Genomic DNA, 25,769 nt, shown 5'->3' with positions numbered 1-25,769 from the left:
CCGATGCGGATTTTCCTACAAGCAGCTGATCCCAGTCCATTTTGGCCAGATCCTGCCTTATCCTATTAAAATCGGCCTCCCCCCAATTTAGAACCTTTATTTCCGGCCCCTCCCTGTCCTTTTCCATGACCACCTTAAATCTCACCGAATTATGGTCACTGTCACCAAAGTGCTCACCTACTAGCACTTCTTCCACTTGGCCGGCCACATTCCCTAGAATTAGGTCCAGTACCGCCCCCTCTCTTGTAGGACTTTCTACATGCTGGCTCAAAAAGCTCTCCTGGATGCACGTTAAGAATTTTGTACCCTCTAAGCCTTTTACACTCTGAGTATCCCAGTTAATATTGGGGAAGTTGAAATCCCCCACTATTATTACCCTATTATTTGCACAATTTTCTGAGATTTGCCTACATATCTGTTCCTCTATCTCCCCCTGACTGTTTGGGGGCCTATAGTACACTCCCATCAAAGTGCTTGCCCCCTTTTTGTTTTTAAGCTCCACCCATATGGCCTCATTAGAGGAACCTGCTAATATATCATCCCTCCTTATGGCAGTAATTGATTCTTTAATTAATATTGCGACCCCCCCCTCCTCTTATACCTCCCCCTCTGTCTCGCCTGAAGATTCTGTACCCCGGAATATTGAGCTGCCAGTCTTGCCCCTCCCTCAACCATGTCTCTGTGACAGCAACAATATCATACTCCCATGTGTTTATCAACACCTTCAGTTCATCCACCTTATTCTCAAGACTCCTTGCATTAAAATAGATGCCATCCAGCCTTGCCCTTACATATTTGCCCTGTCTTCCAAGCTGACTTGTTTTTTTCTCTATATTTGGCTGCACATCACCCCCTATTGTAGCTCCACTCTGTATCCCATCCCCCTGCCAAGTTAGTTTAAACCCCCCCCAACAGTGCTAGCAAACCTCCCCGCAAGGATATTTGTCCCGCTCTGGTTCAGGTGCAACCCGTCCGACTTGTACAAGTCCCACCTTCCCCAGAAGCAGGCCCAGTGATCCAGGAAACTGAAACCCTCCCTCCTGCACCAACTCTTTAGCCACGCATTCATCTGTTCTATCCTCCTATTTCTATACTCACTAGCCCGTGGCACTGGGAGTAATCCAGAGATTACAACCTTTGAGGTCCTGCTCTTTAATCTGCTACCTAGCTCCCTAAATTCTTCATGCAGGACCTCATCTCCCTTCCTACCTATGTCGTTGGTCCCAATGTGGACCATGACCTCTGCCTGCTCACCCTCCCCCTTGAGAATGCCCTGTAGCCGCTCAGTGACATCCATGACCCTGGCACCAGGGAGGCAACAAACCATCCTGGAGTCACGTTTACGGCCACAGAAACGCCTGTCTGTTCCCCTTACGATAGAATCCCCTACCACTATAGCTCTTCCACTCTTTTTCCTCCCAGCCTGTGCAGCAGAGCTACCCCTGGTGCCAGGAAGTTGGCTGCTGCTGCCTTCCCCTGATAAGTCATCCCCCTCAACAATATCCAAAGCGGTATATTTGTTTGAGAGGGGGATGGCCACAGGGGACCCCTGCACTGCCTGCCTGCTCTTCTTACTCTGCCTGGTGGTCACCCAATTACTTCCTGCCTGTACAACCTTTACCTGCGGTGTGACCATCTCACTAAACGTGCTATCCACGACGTTCTCAGCATCGCGAATGCTCCATAATGAATCCATCCGCAGCTCCAGTGCCGCAATGCGGTTTGTCAGTAGCTGCAGCTGGATACATTTCCCGCACACATGGTCGTCAGGGACACCGGAAGGGTCCCTGATTTCCCACATAGAGCAGGAAGAGCATAACACGGGGCTGGACTGTCCTGACATGACTTACCCTTTAACTAATTAATTCAAATTAAATGAATCCCACCAATTTCACTTCAATTAAAAAGGTATACTCAAGGGCCCTTGCTGAACAGCAGTCCCCCACTACACAACAGAGACCAGAGAATCCACAAACTCTAACCTTAGACAAATTCAGCAGGAAAATACTTACCAGCCAATCAGTTACCTCTTCCTTGGTGACGTCCCACTTGGATTACTTTTTGCTTCTTATTTATCTTAGGTCCAGGAGTTAAGTCCCTGTGATGTCACACAGTAGTTGTCTCTTGGACACATCCTGAGCAGTGGCCTTGACAGAACAGATCAGGTTAAACATCACAACTGTGCACCAGATCCCAGACGATCTATGAGCAATACGATGGGAGATCAGCTAGGTTTTTTTTCACAAAAGGTGATAGTTACAAGACCACAAATGTTTTCATTCAAACTATAGTTTATGTGGCTTGAGCAAGTACATATCCCAGATGTGTATATATGCAGATGAAAACATTTGTGTTTTCACAAGTATCAACCTTTTTGGAATTGTGATGCCACACTCAGTTAACTTTTTAGGGCCATTCTCTAGTAATACTTAGAATTCATTCCATTAATAAGGCTAACACTAGTTCTGAGCTGGAAAACAGCACTATCTTTTTATTTTTACTCCCCCCTCTCATCAAAGTTAGCACACAGAGGAGAATTTAAGAAGATATAGGGAAAGGGCAAGGCAATGGCACTAAATGGTTACCTCATTCAGAGAACTGGCACAGGAGTGATGGGACAAGTGATCGCCCTCTGTGCTGTAAAATTCTATGATTCAATGAAAATAAGATGGTTCTGAAGCTGGGAGAATAATTATGGAACCAAAAAGGGAGCCTGATGCGAGCCAGAGCCAGGGGTTGTGCTGTCACTTGGTAACTGTGGGGTATTCAGCCTGAGGTATTGGCTCTGGAACTGGTATGATGGAAGCCTGAGAAGCGACACGAGGCAACGTATGAGAAAGGGAAAAGAGTAGCCAGAATGCGGGAGGAGTTAGAGATAGGAAACAATCTCTGAGGAGCTAGTGAAGGAATATCATAGATATTCTTGTGTGCCAGAGGGACTCCCTTACAGCCCTTGTTCCCTGGGAGAATGACAAAGAAAGACTTGTATTTATATAGATAATCCATACTTGTATTTATATGGATAATCTCCGAAAGCTTGTGATTTTCAAATAAAATTGTTGGACTATAACCTGGTGTTGTAAGATTCTTTACATTTGTATTTATATAGAGTCTTTCACGACCCCAGGACATCCTTCACAGCCAATTAAGTACTTTTGAAGTGTAATGGAGGAAACACATTGAAGGTCTCTCAGGGGCTGAGCCCACAGGCTGTCCCTCTCCCCAATCTCTTGGCTCATTCTCTGCTCTGTGTTGGTTGTCTCAGACCAGACGGCCCCATGTTTCCGCACCAGACCGCGGGCCCTGATGACCATCAATGATTCTTCCCAGATTCTTCACACTGTCACCCAGTCACTGCATCCATTCCCCCTATTCACCCAGTCACTGCATCCATTCCCCCTATTCACCCAGTCACTGCATCCATTCCCCCTATTCACCCAGTCACTGCATCCATTCCCCCTATTCACCCAGTCACTGCATCCATTCCCCCTATTCACCCAGTCACTGCATCCATTCCCCCTATTCACCCAGTCACTGCATCCATTCCCCCTATTCACCCAGTCACTGCATCCATTCCCCCTATTCACCCAGTCACTGCATCCATTCCCCCTATTCACCCAGTCACTGCATCCATTCCCCCTATTCACCCAGTCACTGCATCCATTCCCCCTATTCACCCAGTCACTGCATCCATTCCCCCTATTCACCCAGTCACTGCATCCATTCCCCCTATTCACCCAGTCACTGCATCCATTCCCCCTATTCACCCAGTCACTGCATCCATTCCCCCTATTCACCCAGTCACTGCATCCATTCCCCCTATTCACCCAGTCACTGCATCCATTCCCCCTATTCCCACGCACACTCCAGGTGACCTTTCGCCCATTGTGGATTTTTTTCCTTTTAACTTTCTTCCTATTTCTTTACACTCAGGGAGCACAGTGACATTACAGTATAAATAATCGGGTTTATAATCGCCATAACCTGAGGTACCGCACGAGCGCTCGCTCCCCTCCTGCAGCCGCGGGTTTGAATCCGGCCGGTACCACCTCACCCGCCATGAAGGGGGGAAACCGGACTACTCTTTGTCTGATGGTACTGATCATTCCAGACAGAGAGAAAGAAAAAAAAAATCAGAAAATATGAAAAAATCGTAAATATTGACATTAATAATTCTCGTTGATAAAAACCGGGCGCATTAATTATTTTAATTAGGTGACGGTTGCCTCCTCATCGCACCCCACACTTTCTTGGCTTGTGTTGCAGTCCAACCAACAAACCGTCAATCGTTTGGCGGGAAGGAGAATTATCCGCCCCAGAAACGGCAACGTATGAGAATGGGGAGAGTAAATACCCCCCCCCTGGGGGCAAGAGAGGGGGAGAAATAGAGAGTAAATACCCCCCTGGGGGCAAGAGAGGGGGAGAGATAGAGAGTAAATACCCCCCGGGGGCAAGAGAGGGGGAGAAATAGAGAGTAAATACCCCCCCGGGGGCAAGAGAGGGGGAGAGATAGAGAGTAAATACCCCCCCGGGGGCAAGAGAGGGGGAGAGATAGAGAGTAAATACCCCCCGGGGGCAAGAGAGAGGGAGAGATAGAGAGTAAATACCCCCCGGGGGCAAGAGAGGGGGAGAAATAGAGAGTAAATACCCCCCGGGGGGCAAGAGAGAGGGAGAGATAGAGAGTAAATACCCACCGGGGGCAAGAGAGAGGGAGAGATAGAGAGTAAATACCCCCCAGGGGCAAGAGAGGGGGAGAAATAGAGTAAATACCCCCCGGGGGCAAGAGAGGGGGAGAAATAGAGTAAATACCCCCCGGGGGCAAGAGAGGGGGAGAAATAGAGTAAATATCCCCCGGGGGCAAGAGAGGGGGAGAAATAGAGAGTAAATATCCCCCGGGGGCAAGAGAGGGGGAGAAATAGAGAGTAAATACCCCCCGGGGGCAAGAGAGAGGGAGAAATAGAGAGTAAATACCCCCCCCCCCGGGGGCAAGAGAGGGGGAGAAAATAGAGAGTAAATACCCCCCGGGGGCAAGAGAGAGGGAGAGATAGAGAGTAAATACCCCCCGGGGGCAAGAGAGAGGGAGAAATAGAGAGTAAATACCCCCCGGGGGCAAGAGAGAGGGAGAGAGAGAGAGTAAATACCCCCCGGGGGCAAGAGAGGGGGAGAAATAGAGAGTAAATACCCCCCGGGGGCAAGAGAGAGGGAGAGAGAGAGAGTAAATACCCCCCGGGGGCAAGAGAGGGGGAGAAATAGAGAGTAAATACCCCCCGGGGGGCAAGAGAGAGGGAGAGATAGAGAGTAAATACCCCCCGGGGGCAAGAGAGGGGGAGAAATAGAGTAAATACCCCCCGGGGGCAAGAGAGGGGGAGAAATAGAGTAAATATCCCCCGGGGGCAAGAGAGGGGGAGAAATAGAGAGTAAATATCCCCCGGGGGCAAGAGAGGGGGAGAAATAGAGAGTAAATACCCCCCGGTGGCAAGAGAGAGGGAGAAATAGAGAGTAAATACCCCCCCCGGGGGCAAGAGAGGGGGAGAAATAGAGAGTAAATACCCCCCGGGGGCAAGAGAGGGGGAGAAATAGAGAGTAAATACCCCCCCCCCCCGGGGGCAAGAGAGGGGGAGAAAATAGAGAGTAAATACCCCCCGGGGGCAAGAGAGAGGGAGAGATAGAGAGTAAATACCCCCCGGGGGCAAGAGAGAGGGAGAAATAGAGAGTAAATACCCCCCGGGGGCAAGAGAGAGGGAGAAATAGAGAGTAAATACCCCCCCCCCCGGGGGCAAGAGAGGGGGAGAAAATAGAGAGTAAATACCCCCCGGGGGCAAGAGAGAGGGAGAGATAGAGAGTAAATACCCCCCGGGGGCAAGAGAGAGGGAGAGATAGAGAGTAAATACCCCCCGGGGGGCAAGAGAGAGGGAGAGATAGAGAGTAAATACCCCCCGGGGGCAAGAGAGGGGGAGAAATAGAGAGTAAATACCCCCCGGGGGGCAAGAGAGAGGGAGAGATAGAGAGTAAATACCCCCCCGGGGGCAAGAGAGGGGGAGAGATAGAGAGTAAATACCCCCCAGGGGCAAGAGAGGGGGAGAAATAGAGAGTAAATACCCCCCGGGGGGCAAGAGAGAGGGAGAGATAGAGAGTAAATACCCCCCCCCCCCGGGGGCAAGAGAGGGGGAGAGATAGAGAGTAAATACCCCCCGGGAGGCAAGCGAGGGGGAGAGATAGAGAGTAAATACCCCCCGGGGGCAAGAGAGAGGGAGAGATAGAGAGTAAATACCCCCCCCCCCACGGTGGGCAAGAGAGAGGGAGAAATAGAGAGTAAATACCCCCCCCCCCCCGGTGGGCAAGAGAGAGGGAGCAATAGAGAGTAAATACCCCCCGGGGGCAAGAGAGAGGGAGAGATAGAGAGTAAATACCCCCCGGGGGCAAGAGAGATAGATAGTAAATACCCCCCCCCCGGTGGGCAAGAGAGAGGGAGAGATAGAGTAAATACCCCCCGGGAGGCAATAGAGGGGGAGAAATAGAGAGTAAATACCCCCCCCCCCGGGGGGCAAGAGAGAGGGAGAGATAGAGAGTAAATACCCCCCCCCCCCGGTGGGCAAGAGAGAGGGAGAGATAGAGAGTAAATACCCCCGGGGGCAAGAGAGGGGGAGAAATAGAGAGTAAATACCCCCCGGGAGGCAAGCGAGGGGGAGAAATAGAGAGTAAATACCCCCCCGGGGGGCAAGAGCGAGGGAGAGATAGAGAGTAAATACCCCCCACCCCGGAGGGCAACAGAGGGAGAGAAATAGAGAGTAAATAACCCCCCCCCCTCCGAAGGGGCAAGAGAGGGAGAGAGATAGAGAGTAAATACCCCCGGGGGGGCAACACAGATGGAGATTCAGAGTGTAAATACCCCTGGGGGGCAACAGAGAGGGAGAGGTGGACAGTAAATACCACCAGGAGGGCAATAGAAGGAGAGTGTTAGAGAGTAAATACCCCCCGGGACAACAGAGAGGGTGAGATAGAGTGTAAATACCCCCGGGTGGCAACAGAGAGGGAGTGTTAGAGAGTAAATACCCCTTGGGGCAACAGAGGGAGAGTGTTAGAGAGTAAATACCCCCGGGGTCAACAGAGGGAGATTTAGCGAGTAAATACCCCCCTGGGGGGGCAACAGACAGGGAGAGTTAAAGAGTAAATACCCCCCTCCCCTGGGGGGCAACAGGGGGAGAGTTAGAGAGTAAATACCCCCTGGGGGCAACAGAGAGGGAGAGTTAGGGAGTAAATACCCCCCTCCCCCGGGGGGCAACAGAGGGAGAGTTACAGAGTAAATACCCCCCGAGGGGCAACAGAGGGAGAGTTAAAGAGTAAATACCCCCAGGGGCAACAGGGAGGGAGAGTTAGGGAGTAAATACCCCGCGGACTATAGAGAGGGAGAGTTAAACTGTAAATACCCGGGGACTATAGAGAGGGAGAGAGAGTAAATACCCGGGGGGAGGGGGGCACAGAGAGGGAGAGTTGGAGAGTACATGTTGCGAGGGGATCTGCAGAGAGGGAGAGTTAAAGAGTAAATACCCCATGGGGCTACAGAGAGGGAGAGAGAGTAAATACTCCGGGGGCTACAGAGTTGGAGAGTAAATGTTACGTGGGGGTCTACAGAGAGGGAGAGTTAGAATAAATACCCCCGGGGCAACAGAGAGGAAGAGTTAGAAGAAATATCCCCAAGGAACTGCAGAGGGACAGTTAGAGAGTAAATACCCTGGGAGCTACGGAGAGGGACAGATGGAGACTAATTACCCCAGGGTCTATAGAGAGGGAGAGTTAGAGAGTAAATACCCAGGGAGCTATGGAGAGGGACATATGGAGAGTAAATACCCCCGGGGCAACAGAGAGGGAGAGTTAGAGAGTAATTACACTCGGGGGCTACAGAGAGGGAGAGTTCGAGTGTAAATATCCCGGGGTCTATAGAGAGGGAGAGTTAGGGAGTAAATACCTCTGGAGGGCTACAGAGAGGGAGAGTTAGAATAAATACCCACAAGGGACTACAGAGGGAGAGTTAGAGAGTAAATACCCTGGGAGCTTTGGAGAGGGAGAGTTAGAGAGTAAATACCCCAGGGGGCTACAGAGAGGGAGAGTTAGAGAGTAAATACTTGTGGGGGGGGGTGACTACAGAGAGGGAGAGAGTAAATATCATGTGGGGCTACAGAGAGGGAGAGTTAGAGATTAAATACCCCCAAGGGACTACAGAGGGAGAGTTGGAGAGTAAATATCCCAGGAGCTATGGAGAGGGAGAATAAATACTCCAGGAGTTATGGAGAGGGAGAATAAATACCCCAGGAGCTATGGAGAGGGAGAATAAATACTCCAGGAGTTATGGAGAGGGAGAATAAATACCCCAGGAGCTATGGAGAGGGAGAATAAATACCCCAGGAGCTATGGGGAGGGAGAATAAATACCCCAGGAGCTATGGGGAGGGAGAATAAATATCCCGGGGGGGCTATGGAGAGGGAGAGTTAGAGAGTAAATACCCCGGGGGCTACGAAGTTGGAGAGTAAATGTTCCGACAGAGTCTACAGAGAGAGTTAGAGTTAACACCCCTAAGAGAGGGAAAGTTATAGAGTAAATACCCGGGGGTGGGGGGTGGGCGCTACAGAGATATCAAGAGTAAATGCTGCGAGGGGATCTACAGAGAGGAAGAGTTAGAGAGTAACTACCCCGAGGGCTGCAGAGAGAGAGTAAATACCCGGGGGAGTGTGGGCTACAGAGAGGGAGAGTGCTGCGAGGGGATCTACAGAGAGGGAGAGTTAGAGTAAATACCCTCAAGGGACTTCAGAGAGGGAGAGTTAGAGAGTAATTACCCCGGGGACTATAGGGAGGGAGAGTTAGAGAGTAAATACCTGGGGGGGGGGGCTAGAGAGAGGGAGAGTTAGTGTAAATATCCCCGGGGGGCTACAGAGAGGGAAAGTTAGAGAGTAAATACCCTCGGGGGCTACAGAAAGGATGATTAGAAAATAAATACCCTGGAGGCTACGGAGATGGAGAGATAGATAGTAAATACCCGGGGGCTACTGAGAGGGAGGGTTAGGGAGTAAATACCCGGCGGAGGGGGGTGGTGGGCACAGTTAGATAGAAAACAACCCAGAGGGGAGAGGGAGTGGGAATTGCAGATAGAAACAATACTTAAGGGAAGAGAAAGAAAAACAGCATTAGGGATGGTTAGAAAAATATCACCCAGGGACTATTGGAAATCAAGTCTAGAGGTGTGAAAAAGGAGGGATTCTATATACTGACTAAATTCATTAAATAAATACAATTAAGTAAAAGGACTATGAAAAATTCAAGGGATGTCCTGAGCTGTAAAGTAAGGTGAGGAGAGATAGAGAAAAACAGGACATTTGGTCAATTAGAAAACTATTAACAAAAGGGGAAAAATATTCACTTAGTTGTTCTTATTATTACAAATTCAACAAATTAATTAATTCAATGTGTTTAACAAAAGGAACTTAGAAACAAGAAGTAATGGAATTATTTGAGGACTGAACTAAGTAATAATTTCAGGAGTCTGTAAAAACCTAGCAACGAAAACAAGAAAATGAAGAAAGTGACTCATGCAGCAAATCTGGATAAACTGGTAGAAAACTTTGCCCTTCTGGAGCAGGTAAGAAGAGAAGGAAAATATGAGAATACACTGAGTAGCTATGAAATATGGTGTATACCCAGAATACGCAATGAGTTACGATTGTCACCTTTTTCCCAAGCAAAAAACCAGATGAGAAAGGGCATTTAAAAAAAACTGCAGATACATAAAATGAGTCCGGTCACAGATGAGTAAACACAAGTTGGGTCTGCTCAACACCTAGGAAGGATCTCTTTGTAAATGTAGCAGTGGAAAACCGGACTTTCATTGGTCTGTTTTCATTCATCAAAATTAGCAGTTTGACACACTCAAAACTGGACCAGATAGGTGGTCATCCTAACAACGAGGCTTGTGAGGTGTAAGTTACAGAATAAATTCACTGATTCCAAGTTCCCAGCAACGAGCTACGCTTGAAGGGAGTATAGGCCAAACAGTTGGCATTACGGTATTGTAATCACTCGAGTATTGCTCCCAGTTAATGAATTAACCTGGATATTCCATGAGTGGGCTAACCTGCTAACTCAGCTAGACAAAAGGGCTGGTTTTAACCCTGCCCACCTGACGGGAACAGGGTGGGTGGGTGGTTAAAATGGCAGCCGCATGCTTCCTGCTGCAGTCCTAGAATCGTAGAAAGGTTGCAGCATGGAAGGAGACCATTCGGCCCATCGAGTCCTCGCCAGTTCTATGCAAGAGCAATCCAGCAAGTCCCACTCCCCCGCCCACTCCCTGTATCTCTGTGAATGTTTTCCTTTCAAGTACTTATCCAGTTCCCTTTTGAAGGCCATGATTGAACATAAGAACATAAGAAATAGGAGCAGGAGTAGGCCAATTGGCCCCTCGAACCTGCTCCGCCATTCAATAAGATCATGGCTGATCTGATCCTAACCTCAAATCTAAAGAACACAAGAAGTAGGAGCAGGACCCGGCCACTCAGCCCCTGGGCCCGCTCCGCCACCCACAGGGCCTTGACCGATCCGAACTCAGCTTCATGTCCAATTTCCTGCTCGCTCCCCGTAACCCCTAATTCCCTTTACTTCTAGATTGAATTTGCCTCCATCACCCCCTCGGGCAGTGCATTCCAGATCCTAACCACTCGCTGTATAAAAAAGTTTTTCCTCATGTCACCTTTGGTTCTTTTGCCAATCACCTTAAATCTATGTCCGCTGGTCGTTGACCCTTCCGCCAATGGGAACAGTTTCTCTCTATCTAGGCCCTTCATGATTTTGAATACCTCTATCAAATCGCCTCGCAACCATCTCTGTTCCAAGGAGAACAACCCCAGCTTCTCCAGTCTATCCACGCAACTAAAGTCCTTCATCCCTGGCATCATTCCAGTAAATCTCTTCTGCACCCTCTCTAAGGCCTTCACATCTTTCCTGAAGTGCGGTACCCATAACTGGACATAATACTCCAGTTGTGGCCGAATCAGTGTTTTATAAAGATTCATCATGACTTCCATACTTTTGTACTCTATGCCTCCAATTATAAAGCCCAGGATCCCATATGCTTTTTTAACCCACTTTCTCAACCTGCCCTGCCACCTTCAACGATTTGTGCACATATACCCCCCAGATCTCTGTTCCTGTACCCCTTTTAGAGTTGTGCCCTCTAGTTTATATTGCTTCTCCTTGTTCTTCCTACCGAAATGTATCACTTTGCATTTTTCTGCGTTAAATTTCATCTGCCACGTGTCCGCCCATGCCACCAGCCTGTCTATATCCTCTTGAAATCTATCACTATCCTCCTCACTGTTTACTACCCTTCCAAATTTTGTGTCATCTGCAAATTTTGAAATTGTGCCCTGTACACCCAAGTCCAAGTCATTAATATATATCAAGAAAAGCAGTGGTCCCAGCACTCACCCTTGGGGAACACCACTGTACACCTCCCTCCAGTCCGAAAAACAACCATTCACCATCACTCTCTGTTTCCTGTCCCTTAGCCAATTCTGTATCCACGTTACTACTGCCCCCTTTATTCCATGGACCGCAATCTTGATGATAAGCCTACCGTGCGGCACTTGCCTTTTGAAAATCCATATACACCACATCAACTGCATTGCTCTCCTCTTCTCTCTGTTACCTCATCAATAAACTCTTTCAGGTTAGTTGACACGCAACCATTTAACTACCACGTTTTTGGAGGAGTCAGGGCCTCATTATTATCATAGAATGGTTGCAACACAGAAGAAAGCCATTTGGCCCATCGAGCCCATGCCGGCTCTCTGCAAGAGCAATCCAACTAGTCCCAGTCCCCTGCCCTTTCCCCGAAGCCCTGCAAATTTTTTCCCTTCAGGTACTTCCCTTTTGAAAGCCATGGTTGAATCTGCCTCCACCACCCCCTCAGGCAGTGCATTCCAGATCATAACCATTCGCTGCGTAAAAAAGTTTTTCCTCATGTCGTCTTTGGTTCTTTTGCCAATCACCTTAAATCTCTGCCCTCTGGCTCTTGACCCTTCCGCCATCTACTCTGTCTAGAACCCTCTGTCTGTCTAGACACTTATTATTTAAATGTTGGGGTCTGATGATGTAATTCAGTCCCTGAAGCGATTTTAACTGCCAACTGCATCAATGACGCTCAGTGCCAGACCATCCAGAGAAACCTGGCTGGTGGAGGGAGGATTGGGTCCAGAAGAGACACAGGTAAGTTTAGTTTTAAAACATTTTTTGTTTCCTTGTGGGCCAGGAGGAACAGGTGTGCTTCTCCTGGCCTTACTAGGAAACCTTTGGCCTCCCCTTCCCCCTCCCCAATTGCAATCACCTCCGGATTCTCCTTCACCACTTACCTGATTGTTCCCTTGGGTACCTGGTGGCAGCCTTCTGCCGCTCCTGTCTACTGGCAACGTAGCAGTTCTTGACCTGTCCAACTTCTGAAATGGTAAATAGGTCCGGGAGTTAAAATGGCCCCAGTCTCATGCCGTGCTGTCACGGGTGCTTCCAGGCCGCCACAGACCCCACACGCCACAATCCCGCCCAGAGTTAAAATCAGGCCTAAAGTCTTAGGGGTAGATTTTTGTCTTTACTGCTGCGTAGTGTTTCAAGTGGCTTATAATTATATCCTGCGACTCTTATGCATTTTTCTTATATATCATGTTAGGTAAACCAAATTTTGACTGCAATTTCAAATAGTTTAGATGAAATAAATTACATAATTATATTCATTCAAGCCAACTGGTTTTTATTCAGTTTTTCTTCTAATTATTATCATGATTTGCTTTTGGTAAAAAAAAAGCTCATGTTTTGGCCCCGTAGCAGTGGCCCCATTCTTTCAATGCAGAGAAAGTTTTTGATCAGGAAGGATGGAAATAGTTCCATGTATCATGTAGTATTCCAAAGGTTTTGGCTGTTCATTTTTAAAATGTGTAGCAATCTTGAATAGTGAGTGTTTACTACTGATCTTGAGCAATGGCTGTTTTCTCTTCCACCTTTCAACTATGCTGTGGAATGTGCAGGAGTTTCATTCTTCTTGCTATTTGTCTTGGCACTAATTTCATGAAAGCAATAGATATAAATCTGGAGAACTAATTCTCCTGTCTGTAATGGATGTAAACCTGGATGGGAGCTTGTCCTTCTGCCTCTGCAGTATGTAGCAAACTTAGAAACAAAGGAAACTTTAACAACAGGGAAAAGAAATTTGTTCCACCAAGCCTGCCTTATTTGATTGACCTCAATCTCACCTTCCCAACCTCTTGCCATATTCCTCAAAACCTTTATTTTATACCAAGATATCTAGGGTGCTAATTTCTTTTGTGTATTAGAACTAGTGTATGTGCTAATTATATGTTCAACTGTGGAAATGTTCTGCTTTAGTTAACAGAAATCCTGGAGGTAAGTAAATCTAATGCACAGACCAGCCATTCATTTTTATTTGTTCATTGGATATGGGTGATTTTGGCAATGCTCCGCATCCTATAGGTAGAACATGCTGCTTGGCCAGTCTGTGGGACATTTCTTCCAACTTGGTTCACTTGGGGACCAGTCCCCATCAGTGAGAAGAGCTTTAATAGGTTGACTGGGCTGCGATTGCCTTAATCGTGTCCTGACAATGGTGCCTGGATCATTTTCAATATATCTGTTTGATTTTCTTCTTATTAGTGAACTTCATAACAATTGTTTTACAACTGGGTGGTTTGTTAGGCCACTTCAGAGGGCATTAGGAATCACTGTGGGACAGTAGTTACATGTCGGCTACACTGGATAAGGATGACCATAACAGCATAAGAGACCATAAGAGATAGGAGCAGGAGTAGGCCATTCGGCCCCTCGAGCCTGCTCCGCCATTCAATGAGATCATGGCTGATCTGATTTTTACCTCAACTCCACTTTCCCGCCTTTTCTATCTTCCCTGAAAGACATTAGTGAACCAGTTTGGTTTTTAATGACAAGAAAAGGCTGGTTTCAAGATCACTTTGTCAGGTGCCAGGTCACAAATTACCAGATTTATTGAAATTGGTTCTGCAACTTACCAGAGTGCAATTTGAACGCAGTACCATAACCACTACATTACCGTACCCTTTCTGGAGGTGCTTGCTTCACGCATATGCCAACAATTTTCACAAGGGTGCTACATATCGTCCGCCGTAACTTGGAGGAAGATCACTGGAAACCCCCGAGAAATGACACAAACAGCCGTACTGCTGTTTCCCCAGGGTTTCTGCTAAGTGTTAATACCTCATAGTGTTAATTTTGCACAACTGAAGCTGGAATGAATGTACTAAAGGTAGAATCCATTAGTGGCGCCTTTCCTCACCACTCTCCCACCTGAAAGAAAATAGAAGAGAAAAGCAGAAGAGGATGGAGGGAGAAGCAAAAGTAAGAGTTATTCCTAATAAGCCATATCATAAAAGGGCAGATGGCACAGTACTAAACACAGTCATCATCATTAGATGTGAAGTATTGACAGTATTCTGCAACAAGTATAGATGTAGCAAAACCATTTTTTATTCAAGAGGTCAAAACTTAAGACCTTTGTTGGCAATACCTTGTCCTTCGAGACAGATTGGAGTAGAAATTCGTATGCATTTCATCAAACGGGCGCAGCAAATACCAATTTCTGAGCTCCAGGTGCTGCACCTGATCTGTGCCTTGATGTTTTTAAGTGTCCCTGGCGGCCGCCTGTAATTTGCGTTAGATCAATTTTCCAACTTTGCCTGCATTTCCCATATGTGGTCCTGGTGGGTGAGGCAGCTCCCTGGGAAGGAAGAGTTGTAAAATTACCTCCATAGAACTGGTTTTACAAATGTCCATTAATTTTAATGCACGGAAAATTATGGGGAGCGCACCTCCAATTTGCTGGATGGTGGATGAGGTTCTGAGCCAGGAGTACACATTCGGAAAATTGGCCCAAAGGATTATCATTACTGGAGGGCGTGGTTTTTTTTGGTGGTGTAGTTACTAGCAATAACTAAGTTACCATTTATTTTGGGTTGATAATATTATGGATATCACCCTTAATGCTAAGCATTAGCTTTAGCCATTTCTTTGTTTTTAGATTCGTGTCTGCAGAAATAAGGCTGGACAAGTACTATCCACACATGTAGGACTGTACATGACAATGGGAGTGAACTTCCTTGGGGCTTCTCCTGCTCCATTGCTATAACTTTGGTTGAAACCTTGTTAACACGCATAATAGGATTTCCGTCGGTTATGGTGGCAGAGCAAGAGAAAGGAAATTCACTGCCAATTTTTTTTTTCCTATTTCAATATTTAATTATATATTTTTTTAGAGTTGTACTTACTAGGTGGAAATACTATTCGCCGCTCCCAGTATGTTCCAGTCAGCACATAATAAAATTGACAGCCTGGAGAGTTCAAAACTATCCTTTTGTGTAACTGAATACATGCTAGGACAGATTCTCTGATTGGGCTTCTAGTGAGGAGGGGCATTGCAGGGAACATTGGTTGAGAGATTGTGGGTTCACAGCCCCTGATTTTTATCCATAGTTTAAGTGGACAGAAAATTTGGGGCAGTAGGCCCATGATTTCCCAACCAACACTCCCTGTGTCTGTCACTACTTTCCCAATTAGGGAATCAGCTTTGCTTTCCTCACATAATGAAAATGTCAAGTCATGATATATATGTTATTATAATACCTGAAAAGATCCCCCATGGGTAGTGTGCATCACCCTATTCCATTTTTTTGTTCAGCATTGACCGAGGGATGTCATTAATGTAATGTTCTGTTTAATAATGACACCACTGTTTAACTCCCTTCCTGAGAGAGAAACAGGGGGCTAAATTGGGCCGCGCAGCGCCTGTTCTGTAGGTGCTGCGCGGACTCCTAAGCTCCGAAAATGGCATCCGATATGCACATGGGTGACGTGCGCAGGATGCCAACTTGGTAAAGGTGGTTGCGCACGCGCACCTAACGAACACCGACAGCATATAAAGAAGGGAGATTATGACATAGATCAGTGTGCATTGCTGATCTGAAACTGCTGAGGGCATTTTTGAACTCCCCACTCCTGCCATCGCATTGTCCTAACCTCGCATAGCTGAACAAGAGTTAAAGGGCATGAAGGACTCCCCCACCAGCGCTATTTAAAGGATCATGCAGTAGTTACAGGCTAGTTGCTGGATTAGTTATTCTGGCTGGTACAATTGTAGGTGTTTGTGGAAGTTTCCTATATTTGCAGAATGTTGCAATATTATATAGAGAGTGGTCTGAGTGGTCTTGCAGTACTGTTAGTGGCATTTAAAACAGTGTGCTGAACAACGTTGCTCCCAGATATGGGTGGCAGACTATGGCTCCCTCTGGGAATTAAACAAGACTGGGAGCATGCAGAGAGGCCACGCAAAGCAGGACAAGCTGCTAGAAGAGGGAGGAGGAAGAGGATGAGGCACAGGACACTCAGCAGGAGGCCATATACAACAAGGGCCTTCAGGGACCAATTCTCCTACCTCAACTTCAGCGACCACCGGGGCATCCGACAGCTGCGGTTCACGAAAGAGGTCGTGACTTAGATTTGTCAACTGCTGCAGCCACAACTGGAGCCTCAGAGCAGGGAAAGGACAGTGTTGGCCAGGGGCTGCAGAAACTACTGAGTTTATTCCAAACTGCTAACACACAGGCAAAAGCAACTTTTGAACTGAAGTAACCTGAGTTCAGTCGCTGGCCTGAGCTGGCTGGAACCGGTTTGAATTAGCTAAGTTTTGTGAAAGACAAAGGAGATGTGATAAGACACAAGTCCTTATTTAGAAAAGGAGTAATGAGGTAATGCTACCTAAGTCCTTGGGGAGCCAATGAGGAGAGGACACAGACTAGGCGAGCAAGCCTAAACCAACGGGGGAGAGAGAGACAGCACAGCTTGAAGAGATAAGATTCGGAATAAGAATGAAGAATCTGGGGCGTGGAGCCAGAGCGAAGACTCCGGAGACTAACCATCGTGGAAGTGGAAGAATCTACGTCAGGGATGTAGAGACGACGTCGAGAGAGAGAGAGAACGGAACGCCTGGCCAGCGTCAGCTCTCCTTTTCGGGTATTATCCTTTATATTCTGTGACCACTCAGGGAGTGTCAGAGAAACCTAGTGGGTGTGCATTTAGATCCTAGTTTGGGTATAAAACTGTATAACCTGGTGCAAACTGCATGTCTATATCTAACCAGATGTATAAGCTGTATGTATATGATCTAACGGCGTGAATAAAGCGAATTGAGAGTTAAGAGAGAATTGGACTTAGGTAGCATTACCTCATTACTCCTTTTCTAAATAAGGACTTGTGTCTTATCACATCTCCTTTGTCTTTCACAAAACTTAGCTAATTCAAACCGGTTCCAGCCAGCTCACGCCAGCGACTGAACTCAGGTTACTTCAGTTCAAAAGTTACTTTTGCCTGTGTGTCAGCAGCTGGGAATCTCAGGTTACTTCAGTTCAAAAGTTGCTTTTGCCTGTGTGTTAGCAGTTTGGAATAAACTCAGTAGTTTCTGCAGCCCCTGGCCAACATCTGCATTTCCTGTGGCTGTCAAGGTAACCGTGGCCCCTAATTTTTACGGCCTTGGGTCCTTTCAGGCTGCTGCTGGCGACATAAGCAACATCTCGCAGTTTGCAGTGCACTGCTGTATAGGGGAGGTCACTGAGGCTCTGTATGCAATCCTAAACAGATTCATCATGTTCCCTCTTGACAGAGACAAGGAGCAGGAGCGAGCACGAGGGTTTGCTCATATTGCAGGCTTCCCCATGGTGCTGGGTGCCATGCGTGCTCCACATCTGCACGTGGCCATATTCATGAACAGAAGGGGATTCCACTCCCTGAATGTGCAGCTGGTGTGCGACCACATGCAGCGCATCATGCAGGTCAATGTCCGCTACCCCGGCAGCAGTCCGTGCCACCTGTATTTCAACCAGCATGGCAAAAACATAGAAACATAGAAAATAGGAGTAGGAGTAGGCCATTCGGCCCTTCGAGCCTGCTCTGTCATTCAGTATGATCATGGCTGATCCTCTATCTCAATACCATATTCCCGCTCTCTCCCCATATCCCTTGATGCCTTTTCTATCTAGAAATCTATCTGGCTCCTTCTTAAATATATTCAGTGACTTGGCCTCCACAGCCTTCTGTGGTAGAGAATTCCACAGGTTCACCACCCTCTGAGTGAAGAAATTTCTCCTCACCTCAGTCCTAAATGTCCTACCCCGTATCCTGAGACTGTGACCCCTCGTTTTGGATCCCCCAGCCAGGGGAAACATCCTCCCTTCATCCACTCTGTCTAGCCCTGTCAGAATTTTATGTTTCAATGAGATCCCCTCTCATTCTTCTAAACTCGAGTGAATATAGGCCGAGTCGACCCAATTTCTCCTCCTACGACAGTCCTGCCATCCCAGGAATCAGTCTGGTGAACCTCCGCTGCACTCCCTCTGTGGCAGGTATATCCTTTCTTAGGTAAGGAGACCAAAACTGCACACAATACTCCAGGTGCGGTCTCACCAATGCCCTGTATAACTGCAGTAAGACATCCTTGCTCCTGTACTGAAATCCAAGTCAAAGGCTGGCTACTGGCGGCAAAGGTTATCCTCTCGTGAGGTGGCTCATGATTCCGATCTGCAACGCACACACACGTGCACAGCAGGCATACAATGAGAGCCATGCTGCTCGAACCTCATCGAGCACACCATAGGCATCCTCAAGCAACGCTTCTCCTGCATGGACCGCTCTGGAGGAGCCCTGCAATACTCAGCTGAGCGGGTATCAAGATTCGTCGTCGTATGCTGCATGCTGCACAACCTCGCTATTATAAGGGGGCAGCCCTTGCCACCTCCTATCTGGCGAGAACCTAAGCGGGAAGCAGGGGAGGAGGGAGAGACGGAGGAGGAAGTGGAGGAGAAGGAGGAAGTGCAGCAGTAAGTGGAAGAAGAGGCAGGGAGGCAACAAGGTAGACAGGCCCAGTCTGCCAGGGCTCTGCGTGAACAGATTATGAATGAGAGATACCAGTAACCTCAAGGATACCACCCCATTCGCCAACAATCCCACACTCCTGATCTTTCCGCTCCTACATGACCATCAAATCGTTCTCCTTATGGTTACACATTGCTTCCTCCCTCAGTTCATCGCAGAAATGAAAGCCAACACAAATGCAAATCCAAATCCAAATATGTCAATTAACATGCAATAAAGCAAACAAAATGAGACTATTCACTCTTGTGCATTTCCTTAGTGCCTGTCGTTCGTTCGCCTTTATCTATCCTAGTGCTCCTATGTAGTGCATCCCCAGTGGCTGAAGCGTGGGTGGTGGAGGCAGCTGACCCTCAATGGAAGAGAGTGCAGATGGCCTTGTGGATGACCTCGAGCAGCTCTGGGCTGGGAGGGCCCGGCTGCAGATTGCACCATCTCGGCCTGGGCTGCAGCAGTCTGGTCTAGCTGGCTAACGGGCAAGGGCATTAGCGGAGTGGCAGGGGTGGGAGCAGGAATGCTGTCATCCTGCGAGAGGACAGCAGGTTCCTCTCCCATGGCGGTACTGCCACTCTCCCCGGGCGGCGCCACAGCACTCCTGGTGATCTGCAAGAGAACAGATTGCTGGAGTGCTGTGACGCCCTGGAAGCCCCATTCCACAGTTCTACCCAGAACCACAACAGCAGCAGTCTGGGTCTGTAACGGAGCAGTCTGAGCTTTCAAAGCAGCAGTTTGAGTTCCAAATGAAGCATGCAGACCTTGGATGGCAGCTGTTTGTGCTGAAATGGAAGCTGAGACATCAGCCATCAGACATTGCATCATAGTGGGTTCCATAGGTGTGCTGATGGAGGTGACCACTTGTTCCATGTGGGAAAGGATGGGCTCCAAATTCTGCGCAAAGCCCTGTGCCAAGTTGGAGCTGGACTCCTCCATGCCCCTTGACATTGTGCCCAGGCTTTCCAGTGCACCAAGCATTTGGTTCTTGTACACCCATCAGCCTTCTTCTGTAGCTTGGCCCATCGAAGTCATCATCTGACTCCTCGGCAGCAGAACTAGTGAGCGACCTTGCCCTCTGGCAAGCTGGCAACTGTGGTATCTGTTCCCCCCGCCCAGTGTCTCACCATGTGTAGATCCCTCCCTCCTCTATCCTAGCCTCTAAAGTATGCACAGTGTCAGTATCTGAGCTGGTGGCTGCAAGTGTAAGATTGAGTGACAGTGTGTCTGCATCATCACTATTGTCTTCCTTTGCCTCCTCTGACAGTGCCGGTTCCAGGTCTTGGACACCTGAAATGACAAAAGAACACGGGTTGAGTTGTGAGGGGACAGGAGAAGGTAAGACTTGCATGCTGACATCATCTGCAGCATGTGAGTCAGAAAAGATTGTGGGCTGAGAGAGAAGTGGGAAGCGGGAAGGAGGATTAGGTATGCAGAGACCCTCATCATCGATACCTCCGGCGCCGCCAGTGGCCACGGCCGCAGTGACGGACCGCCCAATGATCACCAGCACGGTGTCCTCCTTGGGGTGAGGACATGTAGGCTCGCCTGTGCTCCCCAAGGTCGTTCCTGCTGCCTGTTGGTCTACGCCACCTTCTCCTGCAAGAAAGAGGGAAGTGTGTCAGTGAGTGTCCTGCAAGATGTTTGGGTGATGTGGCTGTCATGGTTGAATAGCTGCCAGTGTGCGTGACCTGTGAGTTGGGTTGCAAGAGTGGTAATGTGTGAGGGTGAGATGTAGCATCTGATTCGCAGGATTGTGTACTGATTGAAAGAGTTTGTTGGTAGTGTCGTACGTGGATCAGTGGATGAGGCTAGTGGTGCAGTTGATAGGATATGCCACGTGAATGTTGAATGCACTCACCTTGACCACTCGTGTCAAATCATTGAACTTCTTCCTCCACTGCATCCATGTGCATGGAGTGATGCTCCTGGCATTGACCTCGTCCGCCACAGCCTCCCACTGGCCTCTTGAGGATGTGTCTGGAGGGCCTCCTGCCCCCCCTGCAGATATAGGATGGTCATCCGTCTGTCCACCTCTTCCATCAAGGCATCCAGTGCACAGTCTGAGAACCTTAGTGCACGCTCTCTCGCAGGTGCCATTCCTCAATATCTTCCAGCCCAGGAATCACATCACACCACTTTCTGCAGCCGCAGAGCACCTCCCCATTAAGAAGTGCAGGCTGCCTTTAAGTAGTAAGCAGTGAGCTGCCTCACTCCCGATATCTGGACCCCCTGCTGGTGTATGCAGCCACTCACGGCACAGGTAGCTCTAGCTGCATGCAGCAATCATGTAGATTAGCAGGCAGCACGAATGTTACATGCTGTCTACATCTCAACGACTGGGCTCAGGTTAATTGAACACCATGGGTACGATAGCGTAGTGGTTATGTTACTGGACTAGTAATCCAGAAGCCTGGACTAATATTCCGGAGTCATGAATTCAAATCTGGAATTAAAAAAAACTAATATCAGTAATGGTGGCCATGAAACTACCGGATTGGCGTAAAAACCCATCTAATGCTCTTTAGACTCCAGACCCACAGCAATGTGGTTGATTCTTAATGGCCTAGCAAGCCACTCAGTTGTTCAAGAAGGTGGCTTACCACCACCTTCTCAAGGGCAATTAGGGATGGGCAATAAATGCTGGCCTTGCCAGCGATGCCCATGGATGAATAAAAAAAAATGATCCCAGCGCCTGTTTTCGGGGGTTAACCAATTTAACCCCCACAGTGTCCAAATTTCTATAGGCAGCTTTGGACAGTGGGTGGACAATTGATGTATTAATTCAGTTCTGAGAAGACCAAGATCAATAATGATGTGAAAGGTAGGTCGTGCCTGACAAACCTGATTGAATTTTTTGAAGAGGTGACTAAAGTAGTGGACAGGGAATGTCAATGGATGTTATTTATATGGACTTCCAGAAGGCATTTGATAAGGTCCCACATAAGAGACTGTTAGCTAAGATAGAAGCCCATGGAATCCAGGGAAAAGTACGGACTTGGTTAGGAAATTAGCTGAGTGAAAGGCGACAGAGAGTAGGGATAATGGGTAGGTACTCACATTGGCACGATGTGACTAGTGGAGTCCCGCAGGGATCTGTCTTGGGGCCTCAATTATTCACAATTTTTATTCTCGACTTAGATGAAGGCATAGAAAGTCTCATATCTAAGTTTGCCGATGACACAAAGATTGGTGGCATTGTAAGCAGTGTAGATGAAAACATTAAATTACAAAGGGATATTGATAGATTAGGTGAATGGAATTCAATGTAGACAAATATGAGGTCATCCACTTTGGATCAAAAAAGGATAGAACAGGGTACTTTCTAAATGGTAAAAAGTTAAAAACTGTGGATGTCCAAAGAGACTTAGGGGTTCAGGTACATAGATCATTGAAGTGTCATGAACAGGTACAGAAAATAATCAAGAAGGCTAATGGAATGCTGGCCTTTATATCTGGAGGACTAGAGTACAAGGGGGCAGAAGTTATGCTGCAGCTATACAAAACCCTGGTTAGACCGCACCTGGAGTACTGTGAGCAGTTTTGGGCACCGCACCTTCGGAAGGACATATTGGCCTTGGAGGGAGTGCAGCGTAGGTTTACTAAAATGATACCCGGACTTCAAGGGTTAAGTTACGAGGAGAGATTACACAAATTGGGGTTGTATTCTTTGGAGTTTAGAAGGTTAAGGGGTGATCTGATCGAAGTTTATAAGATATTAAGGGGAACAGATAGGGTGGATAGAGAGAAACTATTTCCGCTGGTTGGGGATTCTAGGAGTAGGGGGCACAGTCTAAAAATTAGAGCCAGACCTTTCAGGAGTGAGATTAGAAAACATTTCTACACACAAAGGGTGGTAGAAGTTTGGAACTCTCTTCCGCAAATGGCAATTGATACTCGCTCAATTGCTAAAATTAAATGTGAGATAGATAGCTTTTTGGCAACCAAAGGTATTAAGGGATATGGGCCAAAGGCAGGGATATGGAGCTAGATCACAGATCAGCCATGATCTTATCAAATGGCGGAGCAGGCACGAGGGGCTGAATGGCCTACTCCTGTTCCTATGTTCCTATAACTGTCAAGAAAGATGAACTGTAATGTTGCTCACCCACCTCTGCTCTGATGGCTTATGAACCCTCTCTAGCTCTTTAGTTTGATCATCTGATCTGACCATCCATCTATACATCTATATAATATATTAAAGGTTTGAGTAGAGAGTGCACTTTATTGAAACCTGCTTTGTAAACAGTTCTACTGGGAATTCAAATGTTAAAATGTCAACACTTCACCTGTTACATTTACGTGTTATGATTCACTGTCACCTACTAGATGGTGCTGTAATGGGGGTTCCAATATTAATAGCTCACTAATCCCCATCACTTGGCTCAGCTACCAACACGCAAAGAACTTTATTGTTCCTCAGCCTTTCTGCCATTTAAGATATAATCTGCAGGTAGGTAAAACTTCTTATTAATAATATATAGTTGTGCCCCTCCTCCCTGGCTGTAGTTGTCCTTTGCATCAGTTCCCATTGTTCTTCCAGTTTTGTCTCCTCCTACCCTCCCCCCTCCCATTTCCCGCCCTGAAAAAAATGTCTCTTTTGCCCTCTGGCCTTGCTCTTGACTCTATTTCTGGTCCACTGTTTCCTGCTGTCTGTTTTACAAAAAAGTTAAAAGAAATTTGGTAAGAATTGTACGTGGATGTTCAATGACGCCACTGTTTAACTCCCTTCCTGACTGACTGTCACTGACTGTGACAAGGAAATGTTCTACTTTGTGCCCAGTGACAGCATCAGACACTGCTTAATTTAGACAGTATGAAGCAGAGGCAGTGCAAAGCTCCTCCCGCAACATGCCAACAAAGTACAAACAGTTTCATAATCTGAAGAGCCCCAAGGCCAATCAGTGTGATACTTCCACTTCCCGCTAAGCATGCCCTTACCTCTCTACATAAAGCTACTGCATGAATATGCTACACCAGAGTATAATGCTACTACTGCTACATAGTACTGGTTCTATTGATGTTGACCCTTTGGGGAAGCTAGAAATTCCAGATGGCAGAGTAGGTTTTGCTTTGATCTGAATTACTACTGATGGGGGTGAAGTTCCATGGGGCTTCTCCCGCTTCGCTGTTGTAACTTTGGCAAAAGTTTGACGCTGACAGCAAGCCCCCAAAGAAATTGGCCCTCATAGTGTTTCACTTGTAATATTTCATCACAACCCATCTTACCATCCAATCTGCTGTAAAACACCAATAAAGCCCCTTAAGAACATAAGAATTAGGAGCAGGAGTAGGCCATACGGCTCCTCGAGCCTGCTCCCTCCGCCATTCAATAAGATCATGGTTGATCTTTGGTCTCAACTCCACTCCCCCCCCCCCCGATCCCCATATCCCTTGATTCCCCTTGAGTCCTAATATCCATTGATCTCAGTCTTGAACATATTCAACGACGCAGCATCCACAGCCCTCTGGGGTAGAGAATTTCGAAGATTCACAACCCTCTGAGTGAAGAAATTCCTCCTCATCTCAGTCTTAAATGGCCGACCCCTTATCCTGAGACTTTGCCCCCTAGTTCTAGACTCGCCAGTCAGACTGTGTATAGACTGTGTATAGCCAGTTTCCCCTAGTAACTATACACAATAGACCAGAAATGGTCTTCAACTGTTAAGTCTGCCAGATTGTTGTAAAAATTGTTAGCTTAAATGCAGGAATTTCTTTTTGTGGTTGAGCAAAGGTCAACCTGAAAGTGTTAACATGTAGAAATAACATTTTTGAAAAAATGTTGATGCCTTAGTTCAAGTTAACCAGCATTAGATAAATTTAAAACAGAAATAGACAGTTTCCTAGAAGTAAAGGGAATCAGGGGTTATGGGGAGCGGGCAGGAAATTGGACATGAAGCTGAGTTCGGATCGGTCAATGCCCTGTGGGTGGCGGAGAGGGCCCAGGGGCTATGTGGCCGGGTCCTGCTCCGACTTCTTGTGTTCTTTAGATTTGTGGTTGGGATCAGATCAGCCATGATCTTATTGAATGGCGGAGCAGGCTCGAGGGGCCGATTGGCCTACTCCTGCTCCAATTTCTTATGTTCTTATGTTCTTATTAAGTGTGGCAGTATTCAAGATGATGGTCACAGCTCTGTACTTCAATTGAGAATTCCATATAGTAGGAGTGGCTTTTATGATTCACTGGGAGATATTATGGAGGACCATTTACTTTTATACCATTAATAATTTAATAGAGGTGTTTAAAATCATAAATAGTTTAGATAAGGTAAATAAGTAGAAACTGTTTCCGGTGGCTGAAGGGGCGGTAACCAGAGGACGCAGATTTAAGGTAGATGGCAAAAGATTCAGAGGCGAGATGATGAGAAATTTTTTAATGGAGCAAGTTGAAATGATCTGGAATGCACTGCGTGAAAGGGCGGTCGAAGCAGATTCAATAATAAATTTCAAAAGGGAATTGGATAAATACTTGAAGGGGAAAAATTTGCAGGGCTATGAGGAAGGGGCAGGGGAATGGGACTAATTGGATAACTTTTTCAAAGAGCCAGCACAGGCATGGGTCGAATGGCCTCCTTCATTCTATGATTCTATGAATGTAAATTGACAGTTTGAAGTCACTGATACTGTGGACTCAGAGCCGCTAAAAACTGCAGTGGGCTATTCAAATTATTTTTTTTCTGTTTTTGAACTTTAAAAAATCTTTTTTGATGAAATGATTATCTGTAGAGTTAAAAGGTAAGGGAATATGGTCAGGATATTGGCCTCAGGCTGGAAACCGC

The 25,769-nt window shown here is 47.2% G+C and overlaps 1 long non-coding RNA gene across 1 annotated transcript in view; it reads right to left on the bottom strand.

Moving 5' to 3' along the window:
* LOC137320405 (uncharacterized) overlaps positions 1 to 4,023 on the bottom strand; it is a 34,461-nt gene extending 30,438 nt beyond the window's left edge. The window contains exons 1-2 of the long non-coding RNA XR_010962505.1: positions 3,985 to 4,023; positions 2,013 to 2,147 (exon numbers count right to left, since the gene is read on the bottom strand). This is a non-coding gene — a long non-coding RNA (uncharacterized lncRNA). The remainder of the gene's footprint in view (positions 1 to 2,012; positions 2,148 to 3,984) is intronic.
* Between the last annotated feature and the right edge of the window lie 21,746 nt (positions 4,024 to 25,769).

The sequence above is a fragment of the Heptranchias perlo genome, chromosome 4 (genome assembly GCF_035084215.1).
Source record: "Heptranchias perlo isolate sHepPer1 chromosome 4, sHepPer1.hap1, whole genome shotgun sequence".
NCBI lineage: Eukaryota > Metazoa > Chordata > Chondrichthyes > Hexanchiformes > Hexanchidae > Heptranchias > Heptranchias perlo.
The sequence above is the reverse complement of the archived record's forward strand: the minus strand, read 5'-3'. Positions and strand labels throughout refer to the sequence as shown.